We start from the raw sequence: 25,040 nt of genomic DNA, 5'->3' as shown, positions 1-25,040 counted from the left end.
GGCATTTTCAGTTTGAAGCAAGGTATGTTCTCTTTTCTTTCTTGTTTCATTTTATTATTTTCTTGTTTTCTTAGTTTTCCTTTCTAGTTGCATTTTTGTAAATATGTTGTTCTTCCCCCAAAAACCGGTTTTGTGAGAGAGATTTTCCCCTTGGTATGCAATTTTTGAATTGCTTTGTTCTTCCCCATTTTCCCTCTTTGCTTGTATTCGGGATTTTAAATCCCGATTACAAGTTGGCTGGAAATTTTTGTTCTTCCCTTGCGATTAAGGAATTTAACCATTTTTGGTTAAAATTCCAAATTGAAAAGATGTGAAATACCCCCCCTTTCAAAATCGGGTTTTAAACACTGGATTACATGTTGAAAAGTTCTTCCCATTTACATGAAAATGACATTCCTGGATTTTCCCATTTCTATCCATTCATGTTTCCCATATCCGTACTTTCCATTTCCATCATTTTCCGCAAGTCAAATTTGCATTTTCCATCCATTTCTCCATTTGCAAATTTACAAGTGTACTTGCATTCGGCTTTTAAAACCCCGATTGCATGTATGTTCTTTCCAACTTGTATACTTGCGAAAATTTCCCCAAGATCCGAAATTGGTCAAAGTCAAGATTTTCCCATTTCCATATATTTCCCCTCTTCCTCTCACAAAATCGTGAAGTTCAAGAATCGAAGTTTTTCCCATTTGAAGAAGGAAAAATGTTGTTTGCAGCTGACTATGATGTTGCCTTAACACTTTTAAGTCTTCATCACAGTATTCCAAGTTTCCAATCCATGTTAGATTTGCCGACATCTCCAGTTCCAAAGAAGATGAAGTACAAATATGACAAGTATCAGAACGAGGTTGCACCTTCCCAAGTTTCTTCCCCTTTGGATCGTATCAGAGACACAAAAATAGGGCATGTGGATATGTTAGAATTTGTCAAGAGGGTGGAAGATCCACAAGATAATAACATGCAGCGGCTGTTGGACAGCCCTATTCATCATGCATCTTCCTTCCCGATGCCTACCCTAGAACCTGAATTTGTTCTCGCCTGCGCCCATCATTTTGACAAAGAGACAAGAGTCATAAAAAATGATGATGGTGAAGCAATAATTCGTCTTGATGCAGATACAATCGAGAAGGTCTTCAGAATACCTCCCGCACCTGTTTACATGGAAATCTCCAAAGAAAGTGCAGCAGAGTATTACGTGAAGAGGGAAAAGGATTGCAAGCGACACATCAACAGGTGGATCCAAGAGCCACAAGCCTCCTTCTCAAGGTGGGCTAAGTTGTACCACTGCGATTTCAAATGGGAAATAGGAGACACCATAACCCTTCTCAGCAGAATAATGGGTCTCGAGCATTCTAATGTCTTTGAGCCCTGGATGTACCAGTTCATCATGTTCATAAGGCAGTCGCATCATATATCATGGGGAGAAGTCATCAGCAATGCCTTGTGTGAACAACTTGCAGCAGTCCCTTCCACCATGACTTTTTACATGAACTCATACTTGGTATACTTGGCGGCATCACTTAGACACTTTCCAGGTCTTTCTACCAAGGGTGATCGCTCACTTATACCAGTTTGGGAATATTACGATCAGTTGCCTTTGAGACCCAATAGACTGCATTTCAAAAGAGTCCAAGATACATTCTTCGGATATTTCATGTGTCAGTTTGACAAAACTCTGAGGAACAAAAGAGTATCAGATGAGGCCTGGGAAAGGGTGTGTGAATATGGATGTTTGTTTCTACAGTTCCCCACCTTCACCTATATGAGGATCGAATGCTATAGTGGTCAGCTATATATGCTTCCTAGATACTCGACTGACAGGATCATTCTTATGGAGTTGGGAAGACAAATCATGGCTGTCCACACTCATCAGTCTGCTAGGCACAAGGTTGGAATGGGGATCTCTACCGCAAACCCATTGAAAATTGGCCGGTATTCCCTTGTCACATCTGTGAAAGCTAAGGCGATGGAGACTGAAATGCAAGAAATCAAGCTCAAAAGGTTTAAACCTAGAGCTAATTTTGTTTATAGGGGTATGAAGGAGAAGATCAAGAAATCCTTTGTGTACGTGCATCGCATTGAAGACATCTGGGTAGATCTCCGCACAGAGGTTGAAGTTCTAAAGATGGATTACTGCAGGCTCACTGTTGAGCAAATTGTTGATTTGAACTTGGTGGATATCCCACAAGGGATGATTGATGATGGGCACGTACTTGATCCTGAATACATTTCACGGAGGGTTGAGGAAGCTCCACTTCCTTTGATCCAATGGTCACACAAAGAGTGCATCTCCATCCTTGAGAGATTTCAGCCCATCTTGGCTAACACCAACGCAAGACTGAAAAGTAATGCTGTTAGACTTATAAAAATCAAGGTTGGAAAAGAAGATGATTCTACGGGGCCTCTTGGACGTAAGTCTGAGATTCAGGTTGACAATAGAGAAGGTGCATCGTCTTCGAGCACAAGGATCAAGTTGCGGGTTAGTCGAGCAGTAGTGCTTCCTCCTGAGGAGACAACAGTTTGTGGGAAGGAAAAATCACGATTTCATGTTCAGGTGGTTGATCTAGATAATCCAGAAGAGGGGCAGCAATTTGATGATGCTCCTAAGTCTTCGGTTTCAAACTCGCCTCATGAGATCATTCCCCCAGTTTCCATTGAGACACCTCCTTCTCCTCCTGATTTGCTTGTGGATGAATCTCCTCAGAATTTCATTCCCATTTCAGCATACGAGCCACCTCCTGATCATCAACAAGAGAGTGTGTTGGAAGTTCCTGAGGATATTCCTACTTGCATCCAGTTATCAGAAATTGATACTTCCACTTATGATTTTGAAGAGTTTATGAGGCAATCTACATGCCCATTGGTAACTAAGCAAACCGTGGTCGCTGTCCAAATAGATATTCCTCCCAGGGTGACCATGGTGATTCAAACAGAAACTGCTTCTCCTTTGCCTACAGTTGCTACTGAAGGGGAGTTAATGACTTTACCTCCATGGCTCAGCTCTTTTACTCCAAAAAGGAAGAAGCAAGAAATCTCACCTGATGCCTTTGATTATCAGCAACTAAAACAGTCCAGATCCAAGGTTGCTAAGAGGGCCAAGACTATCTCTAGAGTAACTGTCGACAGCAATGAAGGTAGCTGAAATTGTAGAACCCATTGCAGATAAGCCACTTGAAGAAATGTCAGCTGCTGATTATAAGGTTACAAGGATAGAGTTGGGCAAACAAATGCATGAGGTCATTAAACATGATGCTCAGTTTTCCGTAGCCTCATTGGTACAGAGGTGTGATGAACTTCTAGCAAAGAAAGACAAGCTAGAAGAAGAAAACCAACAACTTCTGGCAGCCATTCATAAGATCACAAAACCTGCTACTGAAGGGAGTAACTCCATAGGTTCTTCTGGCTCCCAAGAATCAATTCATGGAGTGGAAAGGGTTGCTCGGAAGGTACAAGCACTGGATTCCTAGGTTGATCAACTTCATGATCTATGTACACAGGTGATAAAAGACATTTTTCAAATGATGTCTAAGTTGGAAACTATTGAGGAAAAACTGGATCAGACTTTCGATACCTTCAAAAAGAATCTAGAAAGTGTTGAAGAAAGCTTGACAATATGGCATACCATGCCTCAACAACAATTAAGTGTTCTACAGGAGCATGCCATCATTTCTTCCAGGGTCATGTACTTGGAGTTTGAAGAGCTTCTGGAAAACAAGGCCCTTGTTCTTAAATCCCTCATTGAGGAGATCAATGATGCAACAAGATTCCGAGGTGAAGTTTTCCGAGATATTGTCTCACATTGTGAACGGGCCTCTTGCAACATAGTAAGTCAGGATGTAGAGCTGATTCCAGAAGAAGTTCTTGCTGATTTACAAATGAGGATTAACAATGAATGGAGGAGCGAACAATTCTCGGCTGCTTCTATTCAAATATTGATGAAACACCAAGCCTTTTTTCATGAAATCCAGTCCATCCTGGATAAAAACAACTCTGCGCTCCTCCGGTGTCATGACACTATTGTGAAGACCATGGTTGTTGCCAAGAACACCCATGAACCGAATCCTGAAAAACTACAAATGAGCATCCAGAAGTTTAGAGGATTCGTGTCTTCACGTGCTGCAACTTAAGTGTTTTTTCAGCACTTAGTTGTATTTTTCCACTTTTGTAATCTTTAGTTGTAATTTTGTTTTGACAAGTTACATGTAAAAGTGTTTTTTGTAAAATGCAAGTTGACACATTACTTGCACTTTTGTAATTACATGTAAAGCAACTACAAGTTGTTTTCAGTTAGGACTGTAGTTGGAATAAGTCTTAGTTAGTTATTGAATAAGTCTAGGTGGTTGAGAAAATTTCTCAAGTTAGTTGGGATCCTCCCACCTTTTTCTCATGACTCCTCTCCTATAAATACTTGAGGGGGTCTATTGTAATTTTTATCTTTTTGAAAGCAAGCAAAAACTCTGTCAAATTTGCAGCAAAGGAGTCTTTGAGCTTTTACGTGTAAATTGAAAGATTAAAGGAATAGAAGAAAATTACTCAAGCTTTGAATCTTTGTGCTACATTCTTGAGTTGGTGTTCCATATTTCCTTCTTTGCAAGTGTTTCTTTGAGAGCTTAATCAAATTTGATTTGCAGTCTTTGAGCTGCAAGTATTGAAGATTAATTTAGTTAAAGTAGAAGTTCTATTGGAAAAAGCTGTAAGCCTTTGTTCTCACACTTGTTCTTAAACAAAATTTAGAAGTAGATTTTGTGGGAAAATAGCTGAGTTTTTGAGCTTACATTACTTCTCATTGTTTTAGTAAGAAAAGAATAAGATATTTCAGTCTTTGAGCCATCATAACTTGTCCTTTGTAGCATTAGTGTAGAAAAGGGTAGATAGAACTTCATATAATCAAGTCTTTGAGCTGATATTGCTGTCCTGTCCCGAAAGAAGTGACGGAAGTCTTTGTGCTTTCAAGAAACTTCATTTCCTTTCTCTCGTTTCATTTGAAATTGGTTACTGCTTTTTATATTCAATCGCTATCCTTTTCTATGAAGAGAAAAGGATATTGTCTTTCTTGAAAGAAGAAGAAAGATTGCTGTCCCATCCCATTTTATTTTCAAAGTTGTAGTTAGATAGGGGGAGCCTTCCCTTAATTAGGAGAGTTTTACTCACACGCTGTGGTTGAAACCACAATTTTGTATATTTCCCCAAGTGTACAAAATTTTCAACCAACAGAAATACATAGGCATGTACACACGAGTATTAAATAAAGGAGAGCATGTTGAGAATGGAACCAGTCATTGTCTGAATGACTGGTATGGTTGGAATAGCCTTGATGTTGCCTTTGTCTTGCTGCTTCGTCCCTGTCTGCATCTGCTTTCCTTCTGGTATCTGCAAAAGAGTTAAAATATGCAATGTGTTAGAACATTTTGTTCTAAGCAATGGCTGATTACATTCCTAACTTGTATACTAACGCATGCATGTATATATAGTCCCTACATACATCAGGTGCATATAGTCAACATCACGGAAGATCTCAGAAAAAGAAAATATCAGATTAGAGGAAAATCAAATGCATTTTATTTCTAACTTGTTTGCTTCTTGTGCAGCTACAGGATAGGTTCATTATTGGTTAAGTCATCAATTCTGTAGGTGTAATCATGTTCATTTTCAGCATGTGGGTTTAAATGTGGCTCCCACAAGGGTTGAGCCCAACATGCTGTTAAGGATAGGTGCAGGTACCTTAGCAGAGTACGGTGATTATTATTATAAAAGGATTGCGTAGCAAAAGACAATGCATTCATATGACAGTTCATATGAGATGAAGATCAGGTCATACAACTGAAAAGGTAATACAATAGTTTGAGAACAAAGATAGGCATCAAGGTTAGAGAATGCGTTCAAGAGTCTTATACACCAATGATAAATCCTCGGGACAGCACTTTACCAATAGAGAACAACATGATGCAGCCATAGGCAATTACAGTAGGGAGTAATGATTGGCAAAATCGAACAAGTACAAAGAGCCATGGTGATTAGAGTTTGTACTGGTTATATTTCCATTAAGTGTAATAGACATGTCAGTTGCAGCAGAAAGCAATGCAGTCAAAAGGGCAGTATCTTCAAGACATAGGGTTTTCAAGACAAGGTATGAAGAAATGAGACCTTCAGTTTGCAACTCTACGGTGTTCAACATAGTGAGAAGTTCATAAACAGAAATGAACGATAGTACATTAAGCATTATTACAGTCCTCTTTCACAATATCATGAGGAAGCCAAAGTATGAAGTTACAGTGCATATTCCTTTCTACGAGTCAAAAGAGTTATGACAGCAACTCATAAGAATATCCATAACCCAAAGCAATGACAGTCCCTCAACAGGTTCATGACCAGCTCACTGAAAGACCAATACAAGAGGTCTATAATAAATTGGATGTTGGAGACACCAAATGATATACTCAAGGTAGAGAGTAAGCATGCACAACCAAGTGGTGGTATTGGTATTTTTCAAGGGTCACTATTAAGGATATCTTCATGCAGCTATAGGACAGTCTCAAAATGTGAGGAAAAGGATACATGTGATGAACAATATAAGCCATAGATACAAAGATGACGGTCACCACAAAACTAAGAGTCTGAAAGGCCAAATGCATAGTGAACAGATTATTGATAGCAGCCAATACTATGAAAGAAGAAAGAAAGCAATATATATAGACAGTCATATTGAAGAGATGATGCAAGTTTTCGATAGAAGCCCTAGGTGAAATCTTTTGAATTACATCTTCTCTTTCATTTCAAATCAAGCTAGAGTTCATTTTGCACATAAAAGCATCAGAGATAGTTCAGTTATCACTCGGTCACAGTGATGCAAGAGCAAATTCAAAACAGTGGGCAACAAATAGGAAGGAAAATGGTGTATTTTCAGAAAATCATTATGAAAACACTTTTTCTCACGCCAATACATGATTCAATCACAGTAACCAGTTCCCAGTTTTGCAGTAGTCAAATGGAATAACAGCAGTGATAATATTAGCAGCCCTGTTTGTGATTATGACTGTGCACTCAAAGGGGCACTGCAGGGTTTGATTAGAGCTAGAAGCCTTCAAAAAAACAGTCTACACACTCCATGTCACTATAATCAATGCATCATCCATAAAAAGAGCAGAATAAAGAGCAGCAAGCGCCAATATTTTTCATTTTTTGAATTTTTTTCTAAGGAAAAAGATGCTCAAAAATCAACTTTCAGTTTTTAAGGAGATAAATATGCATAAAAATCAGTCAAATGCATTCCCAGGAAGTAAGAGCAGTTCGTGCAAATTCAAAACAGAGAGCAAAAGGAAGGATTTGCAGTATTTTTTCTCTTTTTCCAGTCAATAATTGTTCAAAAGCCAGATTGCTATGCGTGGAGCAGGAAAGTCTCACCTGTGGCGGCAGGTAATGGCGATTTTATCATTTATGTCAAATATATGCCTTCCATAAAACCCTTGAATCAGAGGAAATGTGAGATACGTTTGCTGTTTGGCACCTTATTTTCCAGAAAATCAAAAGAAACCCCTGTGAATTGAAAATCATCCAGAGCGCATCCAAAACACCTTAAAAATTGGCATATTTCGCCCAGAAATCAAATATCCACCCAGCTTGAAAAAATTGCGCCACAAAAGAAGATGAAGTGTCAAGTGCCAAGGGTTTGCGAAGAAATTCACAGTTTCATCTATCGGCATCAACAAAATCATGCCCAGCCTTGTCAAATGTGCAACATAAGTGTTACAAACGCCCTTCATTTTCTCAAGAAAACCTTGCAAATCATGGCGGCTCCTCCAAACCCTCTCGACAGAGTTTTTCCAGCAGCAGAGCTGTCATAACCCCTCTTTAGACATTGGATTATTGTGATTAAATAAATACGATAATTAAAACATTTATTAAATAACATCTAATAATATTAGAAAATCGTCTCACTTATGAGACTTCACGATTTTCCTCTAAGGTTGAAAGACGATGAGTAGGGACTTACGCAATATCGGGTTGAGTGGAGATGATGGGTAGTTTGATAATAGTCATTAGTTATGGTTAGTAGCGATTAAGGAATAATATCGATTATCATAAGGAAGGAGTTAACAGTATCACCAATGTAAATTTATAAAATAATAATTAATATACTAAGAGGAAATAAATCATTAAATATGGATTAATTAAATAAGGTTAACATTAATAAATAATTAAAATATTAATAGATTTAATACATATAAAATAATAAAGGACAAGTATTATCAAACAAATGATTAAATTGGTAATACATTTGATATATTAAATAATAATGGAAAGTATTATAAAGAAAATGGTTAAAATGTTAATGGGTCTAATAAAGTAAATGATATTATAAGTGAATGGTATTATAAAGTAAACGATTAAAATACCATAAAGAATATTAAAAAACAAAGAAATATATTTAATGCTAAAGACTACCCCCCTACCCCGCACGAAGTGACGCAAAAGACTACCCTTGCATCCCTTCACGTGGAAAGGGACCCGTGGAGGGATGCAACCTTTCCCCTCCACGGGATATATAAAAAGGGAGGTCAGCGCAAGGATAAGAGGGGAGGAGGTGGACAGGGAAAAGAGTTTAGAAGGAAGTCTGGGAGAGGAGCAGACTGCGAACAGCAAGGGTAGAAATAGAAACCACTGCTGCAGTTCACTAACAGGTAAGTAATGAATATTGTAATTTATATGTTAATGCATAAATATTTTAATATACATGTTAATAAATGAATATTTTAATGTATATGTTAATGATTATAATTAAATGCATATTTTATATATATGTTTCTGAATATAAGTAATGAATACTTTAACAAATATGATAATGAATGGTTTTTTATATGTTAATGAATATGTGTAAATATGTTAATGAATAGGTGTAAGCATATGTTAATGAATAGGTGTAGAAATATGTAATAAATACATATTAATGAATGGTTAGGAATAGTTATTATAATTGTGAATATATGATAATGGATATTCACGAATATATGTTAATGGATAGTTTTCGGAATATATGTTATGGAATACTAGGAATATGTAAATGTAGATTAAGGAATGGAAAATAGTAATAAGTTGTGAAAGGTAATATAAATGTGATTACATGATGGAGGTTATAGGGAGGAAACTCCCGTAGTCTAATGGAGGGATTATGATAATTCCTAAGGCAGTATATATACTGAACATCTATATGCATATGTATGTCTTGGTTGACTAAATTCAACTAAGAAGAGACGGATCTGGCCGGTCCCCTCTGAGGACTTGGAATAATGGGATGCATCATCCAAGGCGAGGAATTGACAAAGGTCTTCCTCGGATGGCTTGGATATAAGATGTTACATCCAAGACAAGAATCGAATTAACCTACGATTTCCTGGATGGCTTGGAACCAAGATGGGTTCCAAGAAGGCAAGCTTCACGGCCGCCTAAGGACATACTTTCGTATGGCATTCGTATCCTTTTTATTAGATAAAAATTATGATTATGTTAATTAAGTATTTTAAAGTTAGGTTGCAATTCAGATCAGTTATATATTTATATGTCTGTGGTATAACAAATCTGTTTTGTAGGAACTTGATCTCTAACTAGTAGGGACATTACAGCTTAGCATGGGTTAGCTGGGCAACCCAATCATTACTCCATTTCCAAAACATTAATCTGCAACAAAAAATATTTATAATGAAAACAACTATAAGAATTCAAATTCAATATGCCAAATGAATATAATAATCTGAATGTTTTCTGCAGGGTATTTTATAGGGAATTTTTAGAGGTATTAAGTAAGAAGGTAATTTGTCTTGTCTTAGTTCACCAACTATTTGTATTCTTTCCAAGGTACTAAGTAGGGACATTACAAGAGCAAAAGTGAAATATCGTGAGGAAAGAAATGAAGACTTTAGGGTTTTCTTTTCCCTATATCCTCATCGTGACCTTTAGGCATTTTTGCCTTTAGTTTGTTTTTATTTCTTTTTCAAAAGCCACGTGAAGCCTAAGGTCATATATTTTTTCCCTTTGTTAAAAATTTATTAAGTGATTCATAAATTTCACTTAATAATATTTTTTTCCAATGTAAATATTTATTAAGTGATATTTATGAATCACTTAATAAATTTTTTTCTTTCATGTGGACTTTGGAGCTTAAGTCAATTAATCAAATGTAACATATATTAATTAAAGTATTTTTGAAATTTAAATATTTAATTAAATACTTATTTTATTTCATGTTCATATTTAAAAATTAAAAAAAAAATAATAAATGAAATAATAAAATATTTTTGTTAAAGTGATATAAGTCACTTTATTAAATTGTTTTTATTATTATTTCATTTATTATCATTTTTTGCCTTTAAACATGAACATGAAATAAAACAAATATTCAATTAAATATTAAATTTCAAAAAATCACTTTATGAGATGTATTTTTTTTATTTGATAAAGTCAACAAGGAGATATTTTTTGCATTAATGAAGGCTTGCAGGCTTGTCAGTGATATTTTGGGGCCATTTATGGTGTTTTAAAGAGTTTTTATGGTTGCAGCATGGGTTGGCTTGACTTTTGGCCCAGGTTTTCCCCTTTCAGACCTGTTTCAGGTCTTTTAAAGTGGATTTTTTGGTTTTGCTCGCCCAAGAGGAGGTGGATATATTATTCATTATCTGCTTTTTGGAAAGCATTTATACTGCAGGACTTCACTTTTTCAGGGTTTCTGACCTTTTGCTTCTGGTAGACTGTAATTTTTTGAGTTCTCTCTGCAAAAAGGAAGGAGTTTGTAACTAGTTTTCAGAAGAGTTTTGATAAGCTTTGTAACACCTTTTGACAGTAATACATATTTTGCCTTCTCAAATTTCTTGTTTTTGTGTGCTTAGTCCTAATGCATTTTCAAGTGATGTCTTTTATCCTTGTGATCGTGTTGTTGTTAGCACCTTTATGCAGGAATTTTTTCTAATCAGTTGCAGGTCATAGGTTGTTCTAGTTGTAAGAGTAACCTCAGTTTGTGAGAAAACATCTTTTCTCCTACTGAGATTATAATTTTTACAGCCTTCTTATGAAGTGTTGATGCAGAGGTTATGAACTTTCTGATTTGTGCAAGGTTTCCTTTTATTACTGGTTATTTTGTGTGTTAATCAGTTTGTCCAGGTTTTCTGGTATTCATTTTGGTGTATTACCTGTTAGATAGTAGTTTCATTTTTATGTTCTCCTTCTTCTCTTTTCTCAGCAAAATCGTTAGGTTTAGGTGAATGCCAGTTAGAAAGAACCAGCTTGCTCTGGAGGTCCACTTCAGTTTTAAGTTACCCACAACCTAGAAGTGTTCCCATGTTTCAATAAGCAGCTGAAGTTCACAGCTTTAGCAAGGGTGCAGGCTTCCTTGACAACGGGCAATATTTTGAGTCTTCTTCCAAGCTTTTGAAGTGTTCTTGATGTTGTTTGCAGTCCACATCTTCATCTTTTCGTTAGTCATACTTGCAAAAATAAACAAAGATGGTATTAAGCACACATGATATGGATAGATTTCATAATCCTCTAATTTGGTATATCCTCAAAACGATGATGAAATGGTGATTCTAACTCTGATTCCCATATCTGATTTTGAAGTGCTCCAAGGTCTGGGCCACATGTTTGGAGATCTGATTCCATATCAGCTTTTGAGAATGCCTTCAACTTGATCCTAAAATCCAAAATCATCTTCTGTAAGTGCATTTTGATCAAATGTAATGATCAAAATGACTGTCAAATCGTTGGACTGAGTGTATTTCGTTGTGTCTGCTCTTTTAGAGAGGAAAATCGCTTTGTTCTGGTGATCAAATTACTAATTTTGATTTAGCATTTATAGGCCTTCAAGAGAATAGGTGTCTTTTCAGTTCTTAGGCCGACTTGATAGGCTTTAAATAAAATTGATATTATCCCTTAAGGCCGACTTAGTTGCTTTTTAAACAGTTTCTTTTTAAATTCAAACCTTTGGCGCCAATAATACTTACTCAATCAGACCTTTTGATGAGCAAAGGAAGGCAGGTCGGGGTTATGCATGGGAAAAGGAAGTCAAGCCACTCCTCTAAGGGGGCAATGGAAGTGAGGCTGCTCCTCTAAGGGGGCAATGGAAGTCATATAAAATTGCCATCTTCAGCTTGTTCCCATCAACTTCTTCATTAATTCGGTCCCTTCACTAATTTGTGCCATGTTAACGAGCAAAGGCAAGGTAGTACTCAAGGTGAAGCGCAAGAAATGCTTAAGGTTTCTCCCTCCATTCGCCTAAGCTTATCAATTCTCCTTCAAAGAACGCCTTGCATATACATCAAACCTCTTGGATTTTGAGAGAAATGCCTTCTATGCCTGATCGTTGGTTGGAAGATCAAAACCATTACTCAACAAAGGCACTAAATCGTTATTAATGAAGAGCAAAAAAAACATCTCGGACTTCTTAGAAGGCAAAGGATGTCATCTCGGGCTTCTCAAGTAGCAAAGGAAGTGAGGTTGCTCCTCCAAGAGAGCAAAGGAAGTGAGATCGCTCCTCCAAGAGAGCAAAGGAAATTTTCCTATACTTAGCCAAATTTTGCCCATGCGACTTGCTTCTCCATAAAGTGCAATCAGATTCACCTCTCAAACCTCCTCACCTATCTTGTTCAAATTGATATCTCATCTCACATCGCCTCATCTAACATCATCTCACATATTGCTTCTATGAGGTCAAAGGAAGTGGCTGTCAATGCCAAGGAAAGGCAAAGGAAGTGACTGTCAATGCCAAGGAAGGGCAAAGGAAGTGACTATCAATGCCATTGAAGAGAAATGGAAATGACTATCAGTGCCATTGAAGTGACTATCAATGCCTTTGAAGAGAAATGGAAATGACTATCAGTGCCATTGAAGAGCAAAAGAAATTTTCCTATACTTAGTCAAATTTCACCCAAGCCACCTCATCTCACATCTCACAAGCCAATGATGATGATCAAATGGAATGATCATCATACAATCATTCATTTCCTAAGCTTTGACAACTGACTAACTTCACTTAATCAAGAGAGAAAAACTTGACTTGATTAGCTCCTGGCCACTTTGAGAAACCACACCTCTTCAACACAAAGGCTAATAGCAAAAGACTCTACCACTATCCTAGAAAGCAAAAAAGAAGTGGGGGTCCCCATTTGCAATGGCCGATATGTGAAAACGTCACAACAGGTACTCAGCTATATATAGATGAAGATCTTAGCCCAACACAATTATAAGAGAGGAAACAGGAATGGGAGGAGATTATAGAAGAAAGAAATGAAGGAAACGAGGCATGGTTATAAAGGGGAAAGCCCAAATAAATCACAACATGACTCAATAAAGAGGAATTCAGGGCTCCCTAGGACCATCTCTCAATGGTTAGCTGGGATTGTAGGGGCTACCCATGGAGGAGGGACCTTGGTTTGGGGAGTATAGCAGAAGGAAAGGCATTGCTGTCCTCGTTGAAACATATGATCACGAGGTCCGCAAGGTACTGATTTTTGATGTTTTTAAAAAGTTCTCAATCTGGAATGAGTTTAGTGAAAATGGGTAGGGACATGGTGGAGTGACGATTTTATTTAAGGGTTCATGGCAATGAATCATAAAAATGGTAAAGGAGGACCTAAATAACTGGTTTATATGGATTAGAACTACAGATAAAGAGATTACCATTCTTTTCATTGCTTGTTACTTTTCCCTTATGGTTCTAAAACTTACAAGAAAAATAAACTAAACAAGGAAGATCCTTATGAAGTTCTAAAAAGGGACATAATTGAATATTGTGCCATGGGCGAGATCATTCTCATAGGGGACTTTAATGCTACAACAACAAATAACCAAGTACTATGCCTCAATCCAAAGAGAGATTGAATAGAAATTTGTTATGGCTAGGAGGGAATTAGATGTGGGAAAGGGTCTCTCAAGACAAAAGAGCCTCGTATTTTGCATTTTGGAGTTGAGTTGTTGGTGTTATTCAGCCTTAATGATTTGATCATTTGTAACGGGATAAAAGTGTGGCCAAGATTGGGGAACATCACATAACAAACATAGAATGGGCAAAGTGTGGTAGACTATATCATTTGGTCACAAAATTTTATCAAGGATAAAAGAGGTCAAAATTGGAAGCTATCGTATAGAAATGATATCTGATCATAACCCTATTTCTGCAAAGACTAATATGCAAACAACTGTCCAACGAAAGGCCAATCTTAAGATAAATAAAGAGGCATCTTCGCAAGACAAAATCCACATGACTTGAGAGAATCAAGACACTTTCAAAGAAATACTTGAAAAACAAATTCAAGATAGAAGAGACACTAGTAGCCCCAACAAAGGCAAAACAACAATAACCTTATGGATATAATCCACAATGCTCTTGTCAAGCAAAAGAGCTGGAGTCAAAGGAGTATCAATAATAGTTTCATAGAAAACCCTTGGTTTGATGAAGAACGCAAGGCTGCAAAAAGAAAGCTTAAACCTTAGGAAAAGAAAAACAGTTCAAAAAAGTGCATGAAAAGCTTGTAAGATCTAGAAAACAAGAAAGGAGCTAAAATCTCTTTGAGTAAGCATAATCCTATATGTTTTTGGAAAGAACTGCAATAGGCTAAAGTAAAAACTGAAAATAATGCCTCAGGTGTCCAATGGCTTGGATATGCTATAGAATTGTATGAAAGAAGACAAAATATGGAACCTCCTCCAATTATTAACACTAAGACCAAACTAAGGACATAAAGGTGGGACTCAAAAGGTTGGATGGAAACCTAAAGTGGGGCACCAAAGCTCTTGCACCAAACATTAAAAAAAATTTAAACAAGTAATTCAGGATGGGTTTCCAGAAAATTGGACTTGTATTGTTATCCCTCTCCTCAAAAGAGGCGTTGTCATCAATCTAGCAAACTAACGCACTACAATGATCAACCCCCTCTTTTGTAAACTTTTTGGAAGTATGGTGGAACACAGGATTAGCCTTTGGGCAGGAAAAGAAGGGAAAAGGGCAAAAGGTCAACCTAGTTTTACACCAAGGCACTCTACTATTGACCATTGCATCACTCTTAGGCATTTGATCGAGAAGGTTTAGGAAAAGAATAGGGAAGAGGTTTTTTGTTGTTTTGTCGATTTTAGAAAGGCTTTTGATACGATTCCTAGAAGTAAACTCTAGCACAAAATGGAAGAGTTAGGAGTTCCAACCCATTATAGGGTAGCAATCTATAGCTGTATGAGAAAGTTCAAACCAAAATTAGAACTAAGGACGGGCATTCTAAGAGTTTTGGGAGTGACCTTGGAGTCAAGCAAGGGTGCCTGTTGTCCCCCACTTTGTTTGGGCTCTACATAGACAAATTAGAGGACTGAATAGTCAAGTCATGTGGTGAGGGTGTGCATTTGGCCACCTTTGTGATAAAGTTAATGCTATATGTTGATGACCTAGCTCAATTGGCTTAAATGACTGAGGGTCTTCAAGAACACCTAAGAGCTTTGGAATCTTTTTGTTAGTAGGTGGAAAATGCAAGTGAACAATGGAAAAACCAAAGTCATGATTTTTACTTTGGGAAGAAAAAAAAAGAAAGTAAAGTTTGAGTTTGAGGGAAGCTGGTTACAAGTGGTAAATGATTAGAAACACTTGGGCCTCAACTTTCATAACAACCTCAGTTGGGAGGCTTTTAGAGCAAAGAGGATACAAGGGGGATGGAAAGCATTATACATGCTTCAAAATAGATGCAAATGAACCAAGCTATGGGATTTGAAATTTAATAAGATGCTATTCATACTACTTGTTATAATGGTGGTATTGTATGGTTGTGAAGTATCAATATCAAGATGGCGGCAAATAGAAAGATTACAAAGATATTTCATCACAAGCAATTCAAAATTAAACCTATAGTCCCTTACGAGATCATCTTAGTCGAGGCCAAAGCATTCTCAGTTGAGGCAGCTAGGATGATTAGATTGTTAGGATATTTGAAGAGAACAAAGAATATGGAAGATCATTGTTGGCCAAAAATTGTAGTAGAGGAAAAGCTAAATAGAAGAAAAAACACTTGGATGAAACAAAATATCAAGTGGTTGAGTAGATGGGGAATTAATATGCATGACTGCCCAAATGTAAATGCAGAAATCAAAAAGTATGTGAGAGAGAAAGTCAAAGTAGCATTGTGGTCAAAACATCTTGGGCAAAAAGAGAATACTACGTGTTGTGCGTTGCACACATGCCTTGTCGCCGACAAGGTCCCCCTCTTCAAATTTTCTAGCCTTCGTCCTGCTGAGTTTCGAATTTAAATTTTTATCCGCCATTTTTGGGATCCAACAAGTGGTAGTGAGGCAATGAGCTATGTCACCATTAGGAGATGGGGCGTCTGTTAGTTTTAAGTCGCATGGCCTGGGAGTCCTGCGCAGAGAGTCTCGCAATTTGAATGCCCAAAATCAATCCAAGGGAGACTAAGTTTTAGAACAAGCCTGGAAATCGCTAAGTTGGCATGAATGTCAGTTCCATGGTTTGCGAAATTCCCTTTAGCCCAAATTTGAAGAGCGAAGTAAGGTGTCAAACTTTCTAAGTTTTCAAACTCCCCATTTACCCCGAAAATCGCCTGATAGAGAGAAAATGCTAAAATTTTTAAAGCTTGCAAAAGTGCTTTCTAGGCCGAAAATGAATATCGCCCAAGTCATGAGGTAAGTGAAACTTAAAACTTTTCAGAAATCGCAAAGTCACCAATAAGTTTAACGAAGGGGCATTTTAAACGTTTAAATTTTAGTTTTTTAACCCGAAAAGCCCCAAATTTGCGAAAATACCCATCTAGCTGAAAACTCGTGAAAAGTGTTAAGTCTTATAACTTTTCAAAGTAACCTTTTTTGCCAAAAATGTAAAGCAATGTGAAAAAGTGTTGAGTTTTAAAGCTTGCAAAAGCCTTCTTTTGGCTGAAAAGGCGAAATGCGTAGAAAAGCGCTTAACAAAATAAGAACTTTTCAAAAACCCATTTTACCCCGAAAATGATGTAAAGTCGCCCCAAAAGAAACTTTTCATAGCGCCTTTCTCAGTTGAAAGTAAGAAATCGCGAAAAAGAAGAAGGCATCTTTTTCATAAAGTTTGCAAAAGGGTCATTTAGCCCGAAATTGGGCAAACACTAGAAATTGCTAAACTAAAGTTTGCAAAAAGGCCTCATGGGCCGAAAAGGCGAAATAGAGTTAAAACGTCTAAAACTTTTCAAAGTCGCCCTCTTGGCCGAAAAGCGGAGTGCAAGGCAAAACGTCAAACATTAAAAAGGGCTCGCAAATCAGGAGAAAGGCATTGAAAATAGAAAAGTTTGCAAAAGCTTGTTTTGCCCCGAAATTGGGCCAACAGGGGAATCGTGCGGGTTATATGTGAGGTGTTTAGTCTCGAAACCCTGAAAATCTCCCAGCTTGAAAACCGCGAAAGTCTGCATTTCGAGAATCGGCAAATACCGTTCAATATCGCGCAAGGCACAAGGAAGAACGACCTTTTTTTTTGGTAAATCGTGGAGTTGGCATTTCGTTATTTTACCCCGAAAGTGCAAGGCGTAGGACATGGCATCACTTTTAAGTATGCGTTTTGGTAGTTCTACCCAAAAATCGGTAGACACATAAAAGTTGCGAAGGCAGAAAGGCGTTATAACTCTTCAAACTTTGCAAAAGGCCCTCCCAGTCTGAATTTGCGCAGTAGGGTTTTATCTTTGCATTTTCATTTCGCCTCTCCGGCCCGAAAGCACAAGGGGAAGATAGAGAGACACAACACTTTGCAAACCACCCGAGTCTCCGAAGTTCTCTCATCAATTAGACAATTCGCCAGGTATGATTCAATTCTCTCCTTCCAATCATTATTTATGCAAAATTGGTCGTCTATTTGAAAACATTAAACATGGTGCAAAGGCATAGCCTGCCAGGAAAATTAACCTTGAAATGTAAAATTCAGACTTAGGAAAATTTTGAACATTTTTGAAAACTGAACTGTAGCCAAGTGGCAAATTTTAAACAAAGAATTTAATTTCTTGTTCAGATAGCATTTCGCTTCTAGATAAGCAGGCTCTTTTACTAAAGAATCGTACTTTCTTCAATTTTCGGTTTTCCCATTAATCCTTGTGCTAACATCATCCTCTATTTTGACTAACCTGTTCACTTCCTTCATCTTGTCTCGTAATCCTCATCCAGTTGTGTAAGATAAATGCCTAAATCGGCAGTAGAATCCTCAAAAACACCTGGTGCAATCGGAACATCTCGGGTCTCTAAATCTGACATTCCCCGCAAAGGCGAGAAGATGAAGTACCAGTACCAAAGAGGAGTAAGGGAGTCAAAAGTCCAGAGCATATGGGAGAACATAGGAGATACTGATTTGGGCCACATAGACATTCAGGATTTCAGAAAAAAGGTATATTCTCCTAATGCCTATGGCAAGCCCAGGTGGATGATGGAAAGTGGTATCGCTCATGCCGCAGGTTTCCCTCCATCCGTGCAAAATTATGAGCTAGTAGTTGAGGCTGCCCGACATTATCAACCAGAGACCATATTAGTGGTTCTAGAAAATATGGTGCTAGCTGACTTCACACCTGAGGCCATTGGGGATGCATTTGACATCCCATTTCCTAATAATCCCATTGCTACAACTATAGATGAGGCACAGGTTGCTTACGACATGAACCCTACTAAATGTAGGACATTGATAAATGAAGAATGGTATAAGGAGAGAAGGCCCCCGAGTATGAGGATCAGTAAAAAGACCCCCAGAAGTGACTTTCATAACGAGCATGGTGATATGGTCACCTTACTCAACCGGGTTATGGGACTCCCTCAGTCTAACTTTTTTGAAGAGTGGATGTTCTACTTTACGGAGCAGGTCTTTGCCGGGAAATCCAAGTTCGACTGGGCTCAGATCATCAATGATAATATCCATACACAGTTGGTCAAACTTGAGGAAAAGAAGTACTTTACCATGACCTCCTACCTGATTTACATGTTTGCCTGACACTAGCCACTGACAGGATTAATCAAGAAGGGTGAAATCTGGAATGACCCAAATCAAGTCAAGGTGTATGAATGCTACCCTCAACTGCACTACTATGACATTGCTCAAAGAGAAAAGAACAACGTTGCTTATGCAATTGGTCAATATGAGCGTGTCAATGACGCCTTTACAATGCGCCTAGTCAGGTTGATGTAGGGGGGATTGCACATAAGGCTCTCAGAGCAGGCTACCATTTTGGTACAAAAGTACGACGCATGGTTTATTCAATTCCCTAGGTTCACCTATATCAGAATAGCCGGCTTTGAGGGAGCACCACTCCGACTTCCATGCTATCCGACAGACAAAATAGTCCTTATGGAAGTTGCAAGGCAGGCACATCCAGCGGGCAACTTACTCAGAGATAAGAAACAGTCCAAATTCACCTTCCCTATGATTTTGGGTGCCCTTGAAGTGCATTTCAAGAATTCGGTACAAGTTGATGAGTCACTTGTTGAATTGGCATCTTATGGCCTACAGGAACATTTCCCAAGGAAGTGTTTCGATCATGACAATTTGGCAAAAAGAGCCTATGGCGGGCGCTACAGAGCAAAGGCATCAATTGAGGACTATTGGAGCAATTGTTTCGATGACTATGAGGTCCGATGGCGTGAGTATTCGAGGTTAAGCGTGCAGCAAATGCGGCTTTATGAGTACCATCAGGTCCAAGAGTTTGGGGCAGTAAAGTACCTCTTGCCGAGCATTGATTGGTCTCAGGATCCGATTACTGATTTTGAGGCAGTTATGGCAGCTCCAAGAAGGTATACCGATCACTGGTTATCCCAACAAATTGAGAGACTAACCCATGAAGGAATTCAATTTACATACCATATGATGGGCAGTCTCAATTCCCAGTCTTTGGAAGATGAGGGAACCTCAAGTGCACCGAAAGAAGAGATTGAGAAACTCGGAAAGAAGAGGAAGAAAGCCAAAGCTAATAGAGGGACTCAAGCATCAAAAAGAACTAGAAGGGAAAAGATCCCTATTAGAAGACCAGAAGTCAGTTCGTCATCCAAAGACCCCAGTTCGGAGGATGATGTAGTTGAACTTGACTATATACTTGCTCCGCCTTCCCAGAGTGATGTTGATGCATTCGAGGCTAATAATCCTCTAGCACAAGGTGAGCCAAATGTAGAGATTGGGATCGTTGGTTCTAATGAACCTCGAAATCAAGTTGAGGAAGGAGAAATTCCGCCTAATCAAGAGGTTGGTAAGCATGAGCTTACCTAGGGGAGTCAGCATGAATTACAATTGAATAGCACCGACAAAGATGACACGACCGTTGAAGGAGAACGAAAGGGGGATGAGACCCACGAGCCCGACAGAACTGAAGAGCAACCATCACAAGGGGATACCCGACAGTTGTTCAGTGAGGTAGGGGAGAACTCAACTATGAGTAAAGGACTGGATACTGCATATGTTCCTTCTATGACAGATCAATTGCAGATAGGCAGTGAGCCAGCTGAAACCTCTAAGGAGCAAAGTGGGAATTTGGCCATAACATCCAGACAGACCATCCCTCAAGACTGGCTAATTGCTTGTGCACAACGAAAAGCATCCATCAAGCCGCCTATCAACTTGGAGGATATCTTCTCTCGCATAGGGGAGGCAAAGTCCAAAGGAAAGAAAAAGCCCAAGACCTACTCTCGGATCACTAAGGATGAGCAGAGGAACCGCACCATCCATATCGCTATCCCACCCGTCAATAAGCCAACAGATCAAATTGCATTGGCCGATTATAGCATTGCAACCATCCCGATAGGAAGAGCAACCAAAGAGCAAGAAAGGGAAGAGTTCAAGGATTCCGTGCAGAATATGCTCAGACAACTCGACGAAATGACTGCTGAGAGAAATATGTACCGAGTTCGTGCTGAGCAGGCTGAGGGATATATTGATCACCTGCTAAAACCATTGCAACATGCCCCTGAATCCCATGTCCCCCCATTGGCATTGGCACAAAGGACTACAATAGAGTTTGAAGGAGTACGTGATACTGCCAAAGCTATCAAGGAATGGATTCGAGACATTAAGGAAAAGGGAGAGCAGATCATTAAAGATGTAAAGGAAATGGTCCACCACTAAGAGACCATTCTTGTCAAATTGTTTGAGGTAAAGAAGGAGTGTTTCAGGGTCCATGAGGTGGTTGGTACAATTCTTCCCCTCATGAGAACTCTTTTTTGGACCCACACGCAGATTCCCACATTGACTGCTATCCTGGATCCTTATGACATCAGCGTTTTTAAAGAATGGTACTGGACTGCCAACATGAAGAGTGACACAAAAGACACCATTAATAAAGAGCAGGAGGAATGCGAGGAAATTTTGAAAAACATGAGGGATCTTGGTGGAAAGATCCTCCGATCAATGGTTCTGAGCTGGAAAAATAGTTTGTCCGATGATCAAGTACAACCAGATTGGGAGGATAGATTGAGAATTGATAAGGTCGCATACTCCATGGAGGACCTAGAGTTTGCCAATGGGTTGCATTCGGACATATTAAGTTTTGAGGCTCATCGGTCTGACTGGAAGGATGGGTTAAAGCATGTAGATCGCCACTTGGAGGGTATGCAATATAAAATATGCCATCCTCCCATGCCTCAAAGCATGATGTTGTTCCAGCTATGCATCAGATTTCAAGAATATGTCCGGGCAGAGCGTACAGCAGGTCGGGACATCTGGAAGGAGTATTTGCACAGCGAGGATGAATTCTTGGAAAAAGGGTCTACAGCAGATCAAGAGAAAGTGCTTCCATAAACTGCAAGTTTCTTTTAAAAATCTTAAAAAGCACTTTTTAGGCATAAAGTTCATTTCTAACTGCCAAAACAATTGTAAATCTTGAGCTCCGTGCATGTGCACTTTTTGGAGCAGCTTTTTGGGTAGTTACTAATTACCTTTTTGGTAGTTATGTTTCTCCTTTTGTTGTTGCTGATATTTTGCCTCCCATTTATGGGTATGGGCAGTTTTGATAGAGGATGAATCTGGCCCACTTGTTTAAGTTTAATCTTGGCCATTCATCCGTTTTTGGAATTCTATATAAAGGAATTAGTTCCTTTTTGTAAAAGGAGAGAAAACAAATATTTTTGCAAAAACTGTGGTAAAATACATACAGGATTTGATGGATGTTAAAGATGTGTTTGTTTTACTGTGAGTGCATGGTCCTCTTCTCCATTTATTTCATATTTCTGCAACTGTATTTAATTTTAGACAGTTATTTATGCATATATTTGATGGAAAATCTTGGTTCATACCATTAGGAAATAGTTGATTATTGTTTCCTCTGCATGGTTAGTCTGAACCCCCCTTTTGTGCTAAGTTTGGTTATTAGATTTGGATAAATAGGTGTAAGAGTCTATCATTCGTATCTAATAAGCTCGAAAATTCAAAATCCTTAGATGATTGCACTGGTTTTTACCTAGTTGTGCTAATTGGCTGGCAAAGTAATTTCTAGTTATTTTGAGATTTTCGTCAATGTGTTGAGATATGTTGTCTTAGTTAGAATTAGTTAGCTGTTCTTATTCACTCTTTATCCCTCTCTCCCTTTTTCCTTTTTCATTAAAGAAACCATCCAGTCAAGTTGAAATAAATCAATTAGAAGCAAAATCAAATGATATAGGACTGTAAATTTTAGGGAGCCTGTACGAAACCAATTCCGCCTAACCATAAGTCCCCTTTGTGTTTCCAGCAAAACACATCAAACTACTAAGCTATCCTACAGTCAAGACCTGACAACCAAAACATTGAGGTCATCCCCATTGATCAAATTCACACAGCATTAGGGATTTCCTTATCTCAATAGAGGATAGCATTCTTAGTATTTCTATTCTACATTGGCTGGATGAAGTCGTAGTTCCGCGACTTTAGACACGTCAACACTACGTCAAGCATTTCAATCCTACCTATAGAAATCAACAAAAACACTGCAGAGGCGGATATAAAATGGAGAGTTAAAATGCTAATAACCCAATCAAGAACTAGCTCGCAACATATTAGGTGCAAATTGAGGAGGTGGAAAACACCAAAAGAAGAATGGGTGGACAAGGTTTGTAGTCTTTGAACTTCAGGGGCGATGGAAACAAAATGGCATTACATCATGGAGTGTTCAACCTTAGAGGACATTCCCAGCAAATATGCAGATATTCTAAAAGTTGAGTAGGAATGCTCTCCAATTTCCCCATTCCATAGGATGTTGGGGATGTTGCCCATATACCAAGGATGCATCCCCATGGTACACTGATTTTAGTTCTCAGAAGACAAGTTGAAAGATTTTTTTCATGAATGTTGATAGGGGACTGGAATTTTTTTAATTCTAGTAGTTGATTGATAAAGCTTGCACTAATCATTATTTTTCGTTATCAAGACGAGGCAATACAAACTAGTGGACCGGGAGAGATGATTTCAATGATGAAAATCAGAAAAAGTTGTTAGACATTAAAAAGTTGTTTTAACTGTCAAAACAAAGGTAGAATCTAATTTATTCCATCGTAGATATTAGTACAATTAAAGAAGTAAGAATGATGCCTGATAAAAATGAAAGATTTCTATTTTAATATTTGTATTGAGGATGAAAATATTTTTGAATGCCTCATTTATGTTGTAAAGAAAACCTCAACTTTGGTCTCCCAGCAAAGACTGATTTAAACATAAAATATAGGTCATCCAATTAAAAATGATATATCATGAAAATAAAAGCTCAGTATTTCCCATTTGTAAAAGATTTGACAACATTTTTGAATTCTGACATATGTTGTTAAGAAAACCTCAATCTCAATTTTCCATTAAGTTGTATCATAAAGATAAGATTCATCTATTTTAATCTCAATAAACTTCCATTCAAATGAAAGTTGAAATGCTTGCAATAAATAACACCATTGATCTTATCAATATATCATTGGCTTACATCCCCTTTGTCTAAAAAGCACCTTGGTTGTTTCTTCCATCATATAACATCAACATACTGAATTGAAAGACAATTACCTACAGCTAATTAATCTACACTTATTACACTGTACATACCGAAGAAGCCTCTCATATGCTTTTTTGTATTTCCACTTTATTTATTAACAGTACTAGAAAACAAATGTAAAACAACTAAATGCATCAAATTGTGTTAAGGTATCCAGCTCCTATTTAGAGAACTGGTTCCACTCTATTCTTTTCAATTAACAATTGCTTTTTTTAAAGGTATCTCCTTAATTATGATTAAAAATTTAAATGAACTTGAAGTCTTGTCTTGATTTGTATGTTGGTTGCTTATCATTATTGTTGTGATAAATTCTTTTAGCAGTTTCAGTGATCCATGATGAATGCTGACTCTTGTGTAAACTATCTTCCAATCAATCGACTGAAATTTCTTGAGGAATAACTGTAGGGATTGAGTTTACGGTATTCAACAAGTGATAGTGTTGTTGTGCAAAGTTTCAATGTTCGGAAATTTAAAAAAGACTAGTCTAGTTTATGATACATATTTGATGTGGCTCGTGAATGATCTTATTTGTCTATATCTACTTATTGTGAACTATTTATTGTGTCAGGGACTTGAGTTTTAATAATTTTACAGGAGAATTTCCTACTTCACTTCAAAATTTGAGCTCTTTAAATATCTTGTAAGTGACTTGCCTTCAAAAACCATATTTATTCAAATCATAGGTATATTCACAAGTATGTGCATTCCAAATTCATCTTACTGATCTCATAATGGTAGTTGACGATGTGGACCTCCTTGAACACAACTTAAATTGCACTAATTGCAGGTTTCTTGGAAATAATAATCTATCTGGGAAGCTTCCTTCTCAAATGAGTTCAAATCTTATATACGTGTAAGATCTCTCTCTCTCTCTCTCTCTCTCTGTCACTCACACACACACACACACACACACTCAAATGTGCAAAGGTGTGTATATAGATAACTGAGATACTTGTAAATTAGTGCATATAATATGCATGCATGTTCCCATTGACTGATTGATGTACATATCTCAAGATGCTTGCACTTAAATAAATTTTAACATGCATTGGAATGCCCCTACAATAAGAAGGTCAACAA

The 25,040-nt window shown here is 37.8% G+C and overlaps 1 long non-coding RNA gene across 1 annotated transcript; it reads left to right on the top strand.

Annotated features, from left to right (window-relative positions):
* Positions 1–5,039: 5,039 nt before the first annotated feature.
* LOC131859768 (uncharacterized) lies at positions 5,040–24,806 on the top strand. The gene is made up of 3 exons (XR_009359346.1): positions 5,040–7,413; positions 24,529–24,600; positions 24,748–24,806. It is a non-coding gene; the product is annotated as an uncharacterized LOC131859768 (long non-coding RNA).
* The last annotated feature ends 234 nt before the right edge of the window (positions 24,807–25,040 follow it).

This window comes from Cryptomeria japonica, chromosome 11, assembly GCF_030272615.1.
Source record: "Cryptomeria japonica chromosome 11, Sugi_1.0, whole genome shotgun sequence".
NCBI lineage: Eukaryota > Viridiplantae > Streptophyta > Pinopsida > Cupressales > Cupressaceae > Cryptomeria > Cryptomeria japonica.
Note: the sequence above shows the minus strand (reverse complement) of the source record. Positions and strands in the feature narration are given on the sequence as shown.